Source organism: Miscanthus floridulus, chromosome 4 (genome assembly GCF_019320115.1).
Source record: "Miscanthus floridulus cultivar M001 chromosome 4, ASM1932011v1, whole genome shotgun sequence".
NCBI lineage: Eukaryota > Viridiplantae > Streptophyta > Magnoliopsida > Poales > Poaceae > Miscanthus > Miscanthus floridulus.
This window is the reverse complement of record NC_089583.1, coordinates 122622619-122638787: the sequence shown is the minus strand read 5'-3', so window position 1 is coordinate 122638787 and position 16169 is coordinate 122622619.

The following is a 16169-nucleotide window of genomic DNA, read 5'->3' as shown; positions in this document are numbered from 1 at the left end:
GATGGATGTTGTTTGTAACCCACAACATGATTATGACCGCTGGTTCATACTGCAGTAGCTGGTCTTATCATATCCATACAACAGCAGTGGTTGAAGGCACTCCTTGAATAATCAGCAGTTGAGGTTGATCATGCTATTTGTGTTAGATTGATCTCTAATCCCAAACTGGGCTAAACGGCCTAGTTGGGCCTTTGATCCGCGCCATGATCGGGGGCGTCCCGCCCACTATGGCTGAAGGGCTCCTGCGCAATAAATAGAGGTAGGGGTCGGCGGCTCAAGTCACGAGGTTTGCCTGTGCTGAGCTTTCCACCGAAATCTAAACCCTAATCCGATCTAGAGGGGCGCAGCCAGTGATGGGAAGCCACCAGCAGCGCTGCCCCGCTCCATCGACTTCGACGGCTTCATCGATCTCTTCCTCGAACGTCGTTGTCCGTACGTAGACTTCACTGGCGAACGAGATGGCCGACGCCTCTGGATCGACTCCCTCTGCGGTGTCAGGTTTGACACGTCCATCTTCTACCTCTCCCTTTTCTCTCGTTTTACCTACTGTTACTGCACTAGTAGATGTTCTAGGGTTCATGATTCTATTCAACAGCAAGTAGACATGCTAGTTCTATGCCTATAGATCCTATTCAAGGTCTAATAATGGTATTAGAGCCTCGTTTGGGTATAGATCTAGCCTATCAGATTAGATCCGTTTGGATCTAAGAAAAGAACCGAGGTTCATCCGAACCCTAACCCGTCGGGGAACATGAACAGTACCCTAACCCGTCGGGAAAGATGAATAGTGACTCTAGTGAGTCAAACCAAAACCCTAATCCCTAATCGGATGAAATCCGAGAACATCCAAATGGAGAAAAAGAAGGGGAAAGGGGAAGAGCTAGCAAGGCAGCTTACCTAACGAAACCCTAACCCTAACTCGCGACGGGAAAGGGGAACAGCTAGCCAGATTCTATTGAGCAGATCTCGGTATGGGTACAAATAGAAAAGAAATCAAATCAAATCAAAGAGATGAACCGAATCGAACGAATCGAATCGGGAAAAGAAACCCTAACCCTAGATCCCCAATCGGTTGAATCCGAGAAGAACAAAAGAAAGAACACAAATTAGAAGGGGAAGAAGGGGAAGGGGAGGCCTGCCTCGACCGCTGCTGACACCGCCGTAGTGCGGCTCGCCGGCGTATGGGGAGAAGAAGGCCGAGCTAGGGGCAGCTGCTCGCTGGGCCACGGCCAAGGAGGCGTTGTGGCCAGGCCGCTCGACGGCGGCGCGCTCACCCGCTGGGGCGCGCGCACGTCGGCGAGAGGGCCGACGACGGCATCAAGGCCCTTCTCGCTCTCGTCGTTGCCTGCTCTTCGCTCAGGCTCATGCGGCTGAGTGAGAGAGAGAACGGGAGGGAAGGAATGGCGCTAGTGTTTCGCCCGCGCCGGCCGAAGGACTTTTTGTTTACCCGATAACGCCGCTCGACCGTCGGATCGGCGCGGATGGCTCAGATCGAGCGGGCCATTTCGCAGCCCAGGTGGGCGCGCGCGGCCACAACACTTTGCTAGCCTAGGCCCACATTGCGGCGTGGGTGTGGCCGGGCGTCGCGCAGAGGTGGTGGGCTGAGCCGAATTACCAGTTTCGGGCCCAATAGCAGTAAAAAGGGAGCCCAATTTTCCTTTTTTTCTTTTTCAGTAAAATTGAAAAATGGAAAATGGTTCAAAAAATCAGAATTTTTTTTTCCTGTGGGTAAAATTCAAGAAAATGAGTTTATTTTTTCTGTTGTGTATTTTAAAGTTGTTATTTTTATTATTAAATTCGAATCAATGGGAGAATTTAATTTTGAAAAATGGATATGTTTTTAGTTGATTATAATATTGTTATTATTCTGACAAACGTTGATTAATGGTAATATTATGATGTTATTTATGAGTTTTCTCATGCATTAATTCTATTTCTGTCCAACGGTGATGTAGAATTAGTGTAGAGGACAATTGTATGTTTTAATTTTGACCAACATTGAAACTAAGGCATACAATTGTTATTATTATGTTTATGTTCTCACTCCATATGAATTGTGTTTTCAGGCGGATACAACTTGATGGGTTGTATCAAAGAGATCCCCACTCTCAAAGGTGATAACTACATGGAGTGAAAGAAAAAGATTGACCTGGCCTTCATCTTGGCTGAAGTGGACTAGGTAGTCACCTCATCATGTTCCACTACCCCTGTGGCACCGGTGAGGAAGACAAATGAGGCTGATGCCGCTTGGACAATAAGAGAGAGGGATTTTACATCTCAAAAGATGTCCTCGATTGAGCCTATGGCACCGGTGAGCATAGGAAGTGGGTCACTGCCAACAAGAAATGTATGGCAGTGATAAATAACACGATTGAGCCTACAATTGTGGGCTTAATCCTAGAGTGTGACACCGTCACTGAGTACCTCGATAGAATAAAGAGTCAGTTCACTAGCTCTTCAAAGACATGCTATCCAGCTGATAAAACAGCTGATGACAGAGAGATACTCTGGAAATGGTGGCATAAGAGAGCACATACTAAGGATGAGCAATTTGGCATCCAAGTTAAAACCAATGGATCTAGCTCTCAAGGAAGAGTTCCTTATCCATCTGATTTTTGCTTCCTTGCCTAAGGAGTTTGACACTTTTATTATCAACTACAACATACAGCCCGAGAAGTGGGACTTAGAGAGGCTAATGACTATGTGTGTGCAAGAGGAGAGAATGAAAGCTGCCAATAGTGGCACTATCAATTATGTGAAAGACAACAAGAAAAAGAATAATAATGATAACTCCTCCTCAAAGTCAAAGGAAAAGGGTCCCATGCTGCATCAGCCTTAGCAGAACAAGTTCACAATAGAGAAAGACCAGTGTTTCTATTGCAAGAAGATGTGACATTATAAGAAAGATTGTCTCGATTACTTAAAGATGATCATGGCAAAGAAATGTGAGAACATTATTACGTTCATAAATAAATCCCTATATATACGGTATTCAAAATCTACTTGGTGGATTGACTCAGGTGCAACTGTTCATGTTGCTAATTCTTTATAGGGATTCCGTTCGACGAGGACTACGCAAAGAAGAGAAAGACACATTAAAGTTGTAAATGGAGTCCGAGCAGATGTCGAAGCCATTGGCGATCTCTCTCTAGAGCTTGCTGATGGCTTCACACTTTTACTTAGAGATGTACTTTATGTTCCCTCTTTACAGAGAGACTTTATTAGTGTTTCATGCTTGGACAATGATGGATATGATTGCTATTTTGGAAATGGCAAATGTAAGATAATATTTAATAATACATGTGTTGGTCTCGCTATCTTACAAAATAAGCTTTATTTGTTATCACTACGAGATGAAGTAAATGTTGTATGCGATGATGAGAACGTTGCGTGCGACAATGAGAATGTATCCTTGTCTGCGGATGTAAACAGAAAATGAAAGAGAGCTCACGATGCGTTGTCAAAATTATGGCACTGTCGTTTATGTCATATTTCGAGGGGGAGAATAGAAATACTAGTTAAAAATGATATTCTTCCTCCATTAGAGCTCTCAGATTTAGAACAATGCAGAGAATGCATAAAAGGAAAGTATGTAAAGAAAATTAAGAAAGATGTCAAACGAAGCGTAGAAATTTTACAGATTATTCACATACATATTTATGGTCCGTTTCCTGTAAAGAGTGTGGATGGTTATGATTCGTTCATAACATTCACAGATGATTACTCCCATTATGGCTATATTTATCCAATCAAAGAAAGAATAGAAGCATTGGATAAATTTAAGATATTTAAGGCAAAAGTTGAAAACCAACATAATTTAAAGATTAAGATAGTCCGGTCCGACCGTGGGGGAGAGTACTACAGTCGGCATACCCCATATGGCCAAGTTCCTGGACCTTTTGCAAGGTTCTTACAGGAGAATGGTATAGTAGCCTAATATTCTACACCAGGCGAACCTCAGTAGAATAGAGTAGCTGAAAGACACAATCGTACCCTGATGGATATGGTGCGTATTATGATAAGTTACTCTATCTTACCGTTGAACCTATGGATGGAGGCGTTAAAAACCACATTCATATTCTCAATAGAGTACCAAGTAAGTCGGTGTCCAAAACACCGTATGAGTTGTGGACAGGAAGAGTACCCTCACTAAACCACTTACATGTGTGGGGGAGTCCTGCTAAGGCTAAAGTATTTAACCCAAACATTGGAAAGCTAGATCCCAAAACAGTAAGTTGCCATTTCATTGGCTACCCAAAAAAGTCAAAAGGTTTTTGTTTCTACTATCCAGACATACATACAAAGTTTATGGAAACAAGACACGTTGTCTTCTTAGAGGATGAAATGATGAGGGGGAGCATAGTAGCTCAAGAAATTGACCTTGAAGAGAAGTGAGTGTATGCGCCCACTCCGATGATTCATGAGTGTGGTAGAACCTCCTAAATTATAGGGCCCACATGCACCTATCAATGTCCAATGACCTCTGACGACTATGCATATGTTCCCGATAACTTAAGAAGACTGTCGGGTATCCCCGGGGAACCCCGAATTATCCACGATTTTTCCGAGCAGGATCCATTATAGAGTCATTGCAGTATTACAACAGTTTATTCATTAATTTACATCAGAGTGAAATAGCAAAAGTCTTACAATAACTTAGTTACAAAATAGTTGTTTCACAAACTAAGTACGATTATTATTACCAACCATAGTAGTGGAGTGGCATTAGTAACATAAACATAACACACAAAGAAAATGCCCTGTCCAAGGGCCACACATTTACTTATCATCTTCGATCTGAACAACAGTCATGCAACACGGTCCAAAGCAGACCTGCGCATGAGACTCACTGAAAGGTCCTTATTTGGTTTTGGTAATTGAGTGACAACTTAGGTGGACTAATTATGTTTATGTGAGATACACAGGTGATTAGTCCATAGGTACATGTGTGTGAGCAACATATGCCATGAAGGTGAAAATGGCTTGGAGATGTTGCAAAGCTCACACATATGATGATGAAGGAGCGTAAATGCACATGAGACATGACATTGAGTCATGTGATCAAGGTGGAGAAGATCAAGACAAGACTTGGCTTGATGGACCGGTTGCAAGCGTGAAGGGCAAGTCGAAGGCTTTGGAGTGATGGACCGCATGGCGGTGAAGCTTGAGCAAGACTTGGCACCGATGCACGATGGCAACGGTGAAGAGCAAGTAAAGTCAAGATCGATGAACCAATATGATCATATGATGATATGAAGTGGATCATATCATTGTTGATCGTGTTGGTGCATGTGTTGCATCAACATTGGAGGAGATGGAATGGAATGCACAAGGCAAAGGTATAACCTAGGGCATTTCATTTCACCAGTCATAGGTGTGTAGAGAAGTTTATGACTAGGTTTAGGATAGATGGCCGTACTATAAAGAGGGGCAAACTTGTTTGCATATCGGTCATCTAGTGCCACTCGAGTGATCTAACTTTGCATTGTCGCTAGGATCGAGTGGCGTGGTAAGTTGAGTGGCTAACATCCTTTGGGAAATGATTGTGAAAATGCTAACACACATACACATGGTGGTGTACACTTGGTGGTGTTGGCACATTTACAAAGGCGGTGGTGTTTGCAGGGTTGAGATGGGTTTTGGGTCTATTTTCTATTGCGTCGGAAAAATGGAATGTCTATTTTCTATTGCGTCGGATGCAAATTCTTGTGGTTAGCACACTTGAGCAAGGGTGAAGAAAATGGAGGAGATGCCAGCGTCGGTCAAGTGACCGGATGCTGGATCCAAAAGCAACGGACGCTGACTGCCTGCGTCCGGTCGCGCTGACGTGGAGTGTAGCAGTAGATGGAGAGTGACCGGACACTGGTGCTGCGTTCGATCGCGTTTGACTGGACGTGTCCGGTCATGCTCGGGAGCTTACTAGAAATGACCGGACGCTGGGGGTTCAGCGTTCGGTCAGTTGAAGCTGCTGCGTCCGGTCAAGTCAAGTGACCGTTGGAACCGGGACACGTGGTCGTCTGTGGGTGACCGGACGCTGCGGTCTAGCGTCCGGTCGACACGACCGGAGCATCCGGTCGGCCCGACCGTTGCCCAGTGAAGGGGTAACGGCTAGTTTAGCCCTTGGGGCTATAAATAGAAGTGGCCTTCAGCCATGGCTGGGGCTGAGCACCGCAAGGGACTTAGTGTCCATGCTTGTGAGTGCTTGGGAGCCCTCCATCTCACACATACTTGATAGCGATCATCCGATTGTGTGAGTGAGCGATTCTAGTGCGATTGTATCGTGAGGTTGTATCGAGTGGCACTAGGTGATCGAGTTGCAAGCCGGTGGTGCTTGTTACTCTTGGAGGTTGCCACCTCCTAGACGGCTTGGTGGTGGTCTCCGTCGAAGCGCGCAAGAAGCTTGTGCGGCGCTCTAGAGAAGTGCTTGTGAGGGGCATTGTGCTCGCCCCGCGGGAGCCGCGAAGAGCAACTCTAGTAAAGCGTGTCATTGAGCTACCCTCACTCAAGGGGTAGGTTCTTGCGGCGCCCGACGTGCGGGCTTAGCGGGTGATGCTAATTAGCCGCCGAACCACCAAGTGAGCGGTCGACACAACGGGGACTAGCGTGTTGGCAAACACGTGAACCTCAGGAGAAAAATCATCGTGTCAACCTTGTTCTTCCTGTTGGTTTGCATCCCCATTACACAAGCTTGCAATTACTTTTATACATATTAAGCTTGTGTAGTTGCTCTTGTAATTAGATAGCTTGTGTAGCTTGCTAATTACCTTCTTGCTTGTGTAGCATAGAAGTAGCTCCCTTGCGTGGCTAATTTGGTTTTAGTAACCTTGTTAGTCACATTGCTTAGTTTGTGTAGCTAAGTATTTGCACTCTCTAATTAGGCATTGGTTGCCTTGTTATTGAGCATTGCTAGTGAGCTTAGTTAGCTTTGTGCTTTTACTTACTAGCATGTGTAGGAGCTCCCTTGTTGCTTAAAATACTAGTGGCATAGGTTTGTGTAACCTTGCTCCTAGAATTGGTTAGGTGAGCTCTAGCTAGCCCAGCACCTTTGTTGCATAATTGTTATCTTTGCAAGGTGCTAGTGAACATATATAGTGGGGTATAGTCTTGGCTAGACCGATAGTTTTAATTCCGCATTTGTATCGGTTAGCCGACGTGATTAAGTTTTAGAAAAGACTATTCACCCCCCCCTCTAGTCGCCATCTCGACCCTTCACTCACCTGCAATAAGGGTTTAATGAACCCTGAGTACAAAAGTACTCAACAAGACTTAACCAGAATAAAACTGATAAGACTCAGGAATACAGGCTCAGGGATTTAAGGTAAGGCTTTTAGCAATAAACAAGGTTCTTTTGCGTAAAAGCTCTTTAAAAAGTTTCTTTCTTTCAATATTTAATTCATCATAAAGACCATATATGAATCTACCATGATCCGTAATGAGATCATGAACTTCATATCAAACCCTTTCTCAAATCTTCCTCAAGTTTCATTTATTAACTACGATAATGAACAGTGAGTTGAGTCTCCATAACCAAGGAGCAACGATGATTCAAACCGATTATAACCCAGCTGGGAATTCCCAACCACACGACATATGTAGGTCCCTGACCTACATATACCAACCCACCCTTAGATCCTCTAAAATAAGAACGGGTCCGCGCCACCCGAGAGCACAGTACTCCACCAATCCAACCCATTGCCACGTGAGTACATGCTACTCCCACCATCTCTCCACTCCTAGTGCATGAGTAGCCATTCTCGTAATAGAATAGCTGAGTTAAGGCTTATCGGAGTATGCGACTAGTACTACAAAGTCTCACCTCATGCAATTCAACAACGGACGGTTCTTAATCGACATAGGCGAAAAGAACCCGCTCACAAGACATCCATGTCCTGTGGCTCTCATACACCGAGTCCGCCTGGTCTAGATTTATTACTCCACATGCTCATATCATATGATAACATAAATAACCAATCGTAACCAAAAATCCATTTATACCTCACAGGTGATAGGTAATCACCTGATTTTTATCGGTCTAAGCATGGCTAAGCATAAATAGGCATTCTCGAATTAAAACTGGTAACAAGGTTGATATAGAAAAATAAGATTGGTAATGCACCAATTAGGTTTTTACTCAACTCCTAATCACTTAATGCAGTCTTTAAAAGCAAAAGCGATATAAATTTGTAAAACATAAGGTAGGTTTAAATGCATCCGGGGCTTACCTTGATTGTCGGAAAAGTCAGGTTCTGGGGATGTTCCACAGATATCAAACCCGACCTCAACAGGTGGATTAACTTCCTCAATAACTTGGTTGACTACCACGTTCTCACTTTCGTTCACTACACATAGTAATAATGCCATGTTTAATATGATGCGCGATATAAAACATGATGCTTGACGATGGATGCAAAAGTTAGTAACTTGAATACAGCTTTCCTTCGCGGTACAGTTGCAAACCAACAACTGAATAACCCTTTTCATACTTTAATTGCTAAGGATCATTATATGCTAATGACCCAAGGTCATCACTCAATCCAAAAATTCAAACAAAACCTAAGTCATTAGGGTTTACTATTTTTTATTAATTAATAACTAATTAATAATTATGAAATAAATCAACTTTCTCCAAATGAGCTCAAAATTTTTGTGAAGACTCACCATATGATAACTAAGTGGCAAAACAATTTTCATAATTTTTGGATAATTATTTAAGCCTAGAAAAATCATGGAACCCCATTTATTAATTAATTTGAGCAATTTTTATCACATTCAAAATGTACTGAAAAATAACATTTAATATTTTTCCTAAATAGTTTACATCTCAAAGAGGTCACTCAAAAAGTTTCATAATTTTTGGAGCTCTATTTAATTCTACACAAAATAAACAAAACACAGCACTATTTAAACAATTCTAAAAATAGAAAATTCATTTTCAAACTAACTATCACTGACAGAGTGACCCCACATGTCGGCACAGTACTCCTGCGCTGACCACAGCGGTGAGGCTTGCTGACCGGTGATTTCTCGCCGACAGCGAGGTCTCCGGCGACGGCGAAGGTACCATCGTGATCCCTATGACAAGGCCAGCCAATCGCTGCACAACTCGAGCTCGACGCCAGCCATGGTGGACATGGCGGTGCGGCTGCGCTACGCCAGTGAAGTGAGGTCGGTAGTGATTAAACAAAATGCTTGGGAGGACTCAGTGGCTCACCCCAGACACGCCCGAGCTGAAAGAGGAATCAGAGGAGTAATGGAGGAGCTCGTCGTCGATCAAGGCAGGTACGGCGGCTCAACTGGTGTCGACGGCGATGTTTTGGTGGTTGTGGTGGACGAAAAGGTCACCCAACAAGACACAAAGCATCATGGCAATATGGCGAAGCTGGAGCTACGCCGAGCAAGAGCAAAGACGCACCGTAGAGTGCTAGCCACGGTGGCGCGCACTCAACGGCGATGCTGCCGGCCGCGAGGAATAAAGGCACCACGCAGCGTTTCTCGATGGAGTCAGGCTTCAAGGACTAGTCAGCTGGGTTCACAAGGAGCAGGCAGAGCTATGACTGGCTTTGCTGCGACTAGGTGGACGCTACGGCGACGACGCGAGCTCATCGGAGCTGGCGGCGACGACGGAAAAAACAGAGGAGGAGAAAGAGAGAAGAACGGCGACGGCGCAGGCGCAGGCTTTATAGCGTGGCTAAGAAGCAAGAAGAAGCCACACAGCAGCCTTTCCATGCCAAGGCAAAGCCAAAGATGGCCACGGGCACACCTGGAAGACGTCGGAAGCTCACCGACGGTGAGGTGTCGCCCGCTGACACTGTTCACAATATTTACCGAATTGTCACTCGTCTACTTTCTCAAATTACTCCTAAATTTGCATGGTAACTAAAAAATCTCCAAAAATAAAAGTAGAAAATTACGGTTTCCAAAGTTGTTATATAAAATTTGAAGTAATTTGAAAAGGCGATAAGTTCTTAAAGTGTCCCCTTTTGATTTTAAAGTTTCATTTTGAAAATTAGGGTTTTCGGAAATTCCAAATCAATACAAAGATTTTGAACTTGATTCAATCCATACAAGTCAACACATATAACATAAAAGTAAACTTGGTTTAGTGGATGCATATCAAAGTTTTCACTAACACATGAATGATGTGCAATGCATATGATGACATGGCATGTTTTAGGGTTTAAAACACCAGAGGTGTTACAATCTTTTCCCCTAAAAGAAATCTCGTCCCGAGATTTAAAGTCATAGGGTAAGTAATGGAAAAGGAAATATGTCAAGCAAAAACATTCAAAACCTGTCCATAAAACAGCTAAGGTCCCTTTACAAACATGATTTGTAACGACAGAGCACAACTAACATTATTCTATATTGACGCAAAAAATTCTGGAAACTGTTCTAGCAAGAAATCTTCAGATTCCCAAGTAGCTTCTTCCTCGGAATGTTGATTCCATTGTATCTTGTAGAACTTGATTGTCCTCCTTCGAGTGACACGATCTTTCTGATCCAAAACTCGGATAGGATATTCGGAATAGGTCAAATCAGATTCAAGTTCAACTCCTTCAACCTCATTATTCTGATCAGGCACTCAAAGACATTTCTTTAATTGGGAAACATGAAACACATCGTGTACAGCTGAGAGATGTTCTGATAACTTCAAGCGATATGCCACCTTTCCACACCTCTCCAAAATTTGAAATGGTCCAATATAACAAGGTGCCAACTTGCCTTTAACACCGAAACGGGTAACTCCCTTCATTGGTGATACCTTCAGATATACAAATCTCTCTTGTTAAACACCAATGGTCTACGTTGTTTATCCGCATAACTCTTTTATCGGGACTGAGCTATCTTCAAATTATTTTGTATCTGCCTAACTTTCTCCTCTGTTTCTTTTACAAGGTCAACTCCAAAGAACCAGCTTTCCCCAGGTTCAGACCAATTTAGTGATGTTCTGCATCTACGACCATAGAGTGCTTCAAACGGAGCCATCTTAATGCTCTCTTGATAACTATTGTTGTATGAGAACTCAGTCAAAGGCAAACATTCATCCCACTTATTGGAATAGTTAAGGACACAACACCTTAACAAATCTTCAAGTACTTGATTTACTCTTTCAGTCTGACTATCAGTCTATGGATGATAAGTGATACTATATAGAAGTTTGGTACCCAACGAAGCATGCAATTATTTCCAAAAGTTGGAAACAAATTGTGTACCTCTATCCGACACAATGGTCTTTGGTATAGTATGTAAGCTCGCGATTCTCGCTAAATACATCTTAGCATATTGGATAGTAGGATATATACTCTTGACTGGAAGAAAATATGCTGACTTAGTTAGTCGATCTACAATAACCCATATTGAGTCAAAACCTTTAGATGTCTTGGGTAGACCGACGATAAAGTCCATACTAATATCCTCCCACTTTCAAGCTGGAATAGGCAATGGTCGTAACTCTCTAGCGGACCTCAAATGTATAGCTTTTACTCTTTGACAAGTATCACACTTGGCTATATATCGAGCAATCTCTATCTTCATTTTGGTCCACCAAAATCTCTGTTTCAAGTCATGGTACATCTTATTACTTTCCAGATGAATAGATAACCTAGTTGTATGTGCCTCTTCAAGAATTGACTGTCGCAGCTCAGGAACCTTTGGTACCACTAAACGATTCTTGAACCATAGCACACCTGCATCATTTATTCTGAAGCATGCTACTTTTCCCTTCCTAACTCTTTCTTTGGTATGGGCTATACCCTTGTTTTCTTTCTGAGCGATAATAATTTGGTCTCGAATAGTTGATTCAATAATTATATTGGTCAAACTACCTTGTTGAATTATCTCAATTTAAACTTTTCCATCTCTTGACATAAAGTCAGATCCATTGTTTTTACTATCAGGCAATTGCAATGACTCTTACGACTGAGTGCATCTGCAACCATATTTGCCTTACCAGGATGGTAATGCACCTCTAAGTCATAATCTTTAATCTATTCTAACCATCTTCTTTGCCGCATATTCAATTCTGATTGAGTAAAAATATACTTTAAACTCTTGTGATCTGTATAAATATGGCAAGTATTATCAAGCAAGTAATATCGCCAAATCTTCAAAGCATGGACAACTGCTGCTTACTCTAGATCATGAGTTGGATAATGTTCTTCATGTTGCTTAAGTTATCTAGAAGCATAGGCAATGAATTGGCCTTCTTGCATCAATACACACCCAATACCAATACCCGAAGCATCACAATAAACGTCAAACGGCTTCTCGATATCTGGCTGTGCTAACACTGGTGCAGTGGTTAATAATCTCTTCAAAGTCTAGAAAGCTTCTTCACATTCAGGTGACCAGACAAACTTGGCTTGGTTCTTCAATAATCCTGTGATGGACTTGGATATTCTAGAGAAATCTGAAATAAAATGACGGTAATAACCCGCCATTTCCAGAAAACTCTAAACCTGATGGACAGTGGTTGGTGGTTTCTAATCTGGTATATCCTTAACTTTGCTTGGATCTACTATAACTCCTTCAGCTGACAAGACATGTCCTAAAAACTATACTTCCTTTAGCCAAAAGTCACACTTACTGAACTTAGCATATAACTGATGTTCTCTTAGGCGGGTCAGAACAACTCTAAGATGTTCTGCATGTTCTTTCTTGTTCTTGTAATATACTAAGATGTCATCAATAAACACCACTACAAACTTGTCTAGCTCAGGCATGAACACTAAATTCATCAGATACATGAAATGAGCTCGGGCATTCGTCAAACCAAAAGATATTACCAGGTATTCATATAATCCATATCTGGTGGTAAATGTCGTTTTAAGAATATCTTCAGGCTTAATTTTGATTTGATGGTAGCCTGACCTCAAATCAATCTTGGAGAAAACCTTGGCTCCAGCCAGTTGATTAAAAAGTAAATCTATCCGAGGTAAGGGATATTTATTTTTAATTGTCACTTCATTCAATGGACGATAGTCAACACACAATCTCAGGGTCTCATCTTTCTTTTTCACAAAAATTACAGGACATCCCCAAGGTGATGAACTAGGTTGGATAAACCCTTTATTAATCAACTCTTGCAATTGAGTCTTCAACTCGGCTAATTCCTTTGGAGACATCCTATAAGCTCTCCAAGAGATCGGAGCTGTTCTAGGTTTTAGATCTATTCCAAACTGGACATCCCTATCAGGTGGTAGACCGGGTAAATCTTCAGGAAAAACCTCTAGAAATTCACAAACTACAGGGATATCTCTAATCTCCTTGATGGAAGTTGCACAAACTTTTTCCACTGATCTCTTTAAGATTGGAAGTTGGATAAGAAGCTGAGAATTACTATCTGGCAAACTCACCCGTATTGTCCTATTCAAAGTATCTATGACAGCTTTATGCTGATACATCCAATTCATTCCCAAGATCACATCTATATCCTGATCTTTTAGAATAATCATGATGGTGGGAAAAATATGTCCACCCAGGTTTATAGGTACCTGGTACACCATTTCCTTAGTACTCAGACGTCCCCCGGGTGGTGGGAAAATGGAGGATGATCCCACCTCATTTGAAGAAGCCATGAGAAGTGATCATTCATCAAAGTGGCTTGAGGCCATGGAAGATGAAATAAAATCTATGAATGCCAATAAAGTTTGGGACTTAAAAATAATTCCTAAAGGAGCCAAAACAGTAGGCTGTAAATAGGTCTACAAAATAAAACTTGACTCTTAAGGGAATATAGAAAGATATAAAGTGCGACTTATGGCAAAAGGCTTTACGCAAATAGAAGGGATTGATTACAATGAGACCTTTTCTCCAGTCTCATGTAAAGATTCCTTCAGAATCATAATGGCATTAGTGGCACATTACGATTCAGAATTACATCAGATGGATGTAAAGATGACATTTCTCAATGGAGACTTGGAGGAAAATGTTTACATGGCATAACCAAAAGGTTTTGTTATGGAAGGAAAAGAACGAATGGGATGTCACCTAAAGAAATCTATTTATGAATTAAAACAAGCTTCAAGACAGTGGTGCTTGAAGTTTGATCAGACAATAAGGAATTTTAAGTTTAAAGAGAATGTAGAGGACAATTGTGTCTATACAAAGTTTAAGAATGGAAAGTTTATCTTTTTTGTCCTGTAAGTGGATGATATCTTACTTGCTAGTAGTCATGTCAGTCTACTACCGGAGATAAAGAAGTTTTTATCCTTAGATTTTAATATGAAAGATCTTGGTGAAGCTTCATTCGTTCTAGGGATCGAGATTCACCGAGATAGAAGTAAAGGGGTATTAGGACTGTCACAAAAGGCATACATAGAAAAAATCTTAAAGAAATTCAGTATGCACAAATATAGTCCCTCACCTGCTCCCATAGTCAAGGGCGACAGATATGGGGATTTTCAATGTCCCAAGAACCAATATGAGATTGATCAAATGAAAGCGGTTCCATATGCTTCAGTTATCGGAAGCTTGCAATATGCTCAAGTATGTACGCGCCCTAACTTGACATTTGTTACCGGGTTACTTGACAGATTCTAGAGTAATCCTGGAATAGAACACTGGAAATTAGTAAAGAAAGTCTTACGTTATTTGCAAGGAACGAAAGGCCTCATGATGACGTATAGAAGATCAGATTCACTTCATATAGTGGGATATTCTGATTCTGATTATGCGGAAGATAATAAAAAATCCATGTCTGGATATGTATTCACTCTCGCATGGAAAGCTATTTCATAGAAAAGCTCAAAGCAAACCATCACTACATCATCCACAATGTATGCTGAGTTTGTAGCGTATTATGAGGCAACGGGTGAAAGGTCCTAATGGCTAGAGGGGGGTGAATAGCCTAATAAAAATTTCTATAACAACACTTAGCAAATCGGTTAGACAATTATGATGCGAAGCAAGTGTTGCGCTAGCCTACTAAAATTACAAGCCACCTACCATAATTCTAGTTTATATAGTTTCTATTCACACAATAGCTATGTCACTAAACTAAGTTAGTGTGCTCTCAAATGCTAACTAAAGAGCCACACTAACCAAACTAACAAGCTTTCACAACTAGCTACACTAAAGAGCATGACAACTAGTTTGCGGTAATATAAGAGAGTGAGCAAAATGGTTATACCATTGTGTCGAGGAAGGAGTCAATCAATCACAAGAATGAATACCAATGAAGACCAATCACCTCGGAATCAAATGATGACACAATAATTTTTATCGAGGTTCACTTGCTTGTCGTGTAAACTAGTCCTCATTGTGGTGATTCACTCACTTGGATGTTCACGCGCTAATTGACATCACACACCAAACCATTAATAGGGTGCCACACAACTAACATAAGATGGGGATCACACAAGCCACGAGCAATTTACTAGAGTACCTTTTGGCTCTCTACCGGGGAAAGGTCAAGAACCCCTCACAGTCACCACAATCAAAGCCGGAGACAATCACCACCCTCCACTCGACGATCTTCGCAGCTCCAAGCCGTCTAGGTGGCGGCAACCACCAAGAGTAATAAGCGAATCCCGTAACGAAACACGAACACCAAGTGCCTCTAGATGCAAATACTCAAGCAATACACTTGGATTCTCTCCAATCTCACAAAGATGATAAATCAATAATGGAGATGAGTGTGAGGGCTTTGACTAAGCTCACAAGGTTGTTATATCAATGCAAATGGCCAAGAGAGTGAGCTTGAACCAATCATAGGGCTTAAATAGAAGCCCCCACGAAATAGAGTCATTGTACCTCTTCACTAGGCACAACACGGGGTGACCGGACGCTGTACCTCAGCGTCCGGTCACGCGATGCGTGCCACGTGTCCCCTCTCTTCAAATACTGAGCGCCCGATCTCAACGGTCATATGATGACCGGACGCTGTAGCTCAAAGTGACCGAACGCTGAGCCCCAGCATCCGGTCGTTTCCCGTAAGCATCTAGAGACGACTTTTCTCGACCGGACATGTCCGGTCACCCTTGACTGGACACAGCCAGTGTCCGGTCAGTCACCTTGATCACTGTGTGCTGCCACGTCAGCACCGGACGCAGCCTTCCAGTGTCCGAACAGTTTGTGACCCATCGTTTGGTCGAAGACCGACATCAGCGTCTTCGCTGTTACTACTGACCGGACGCTCTGGTCCTTCCGAGACCAGCGTCCGGTCACTG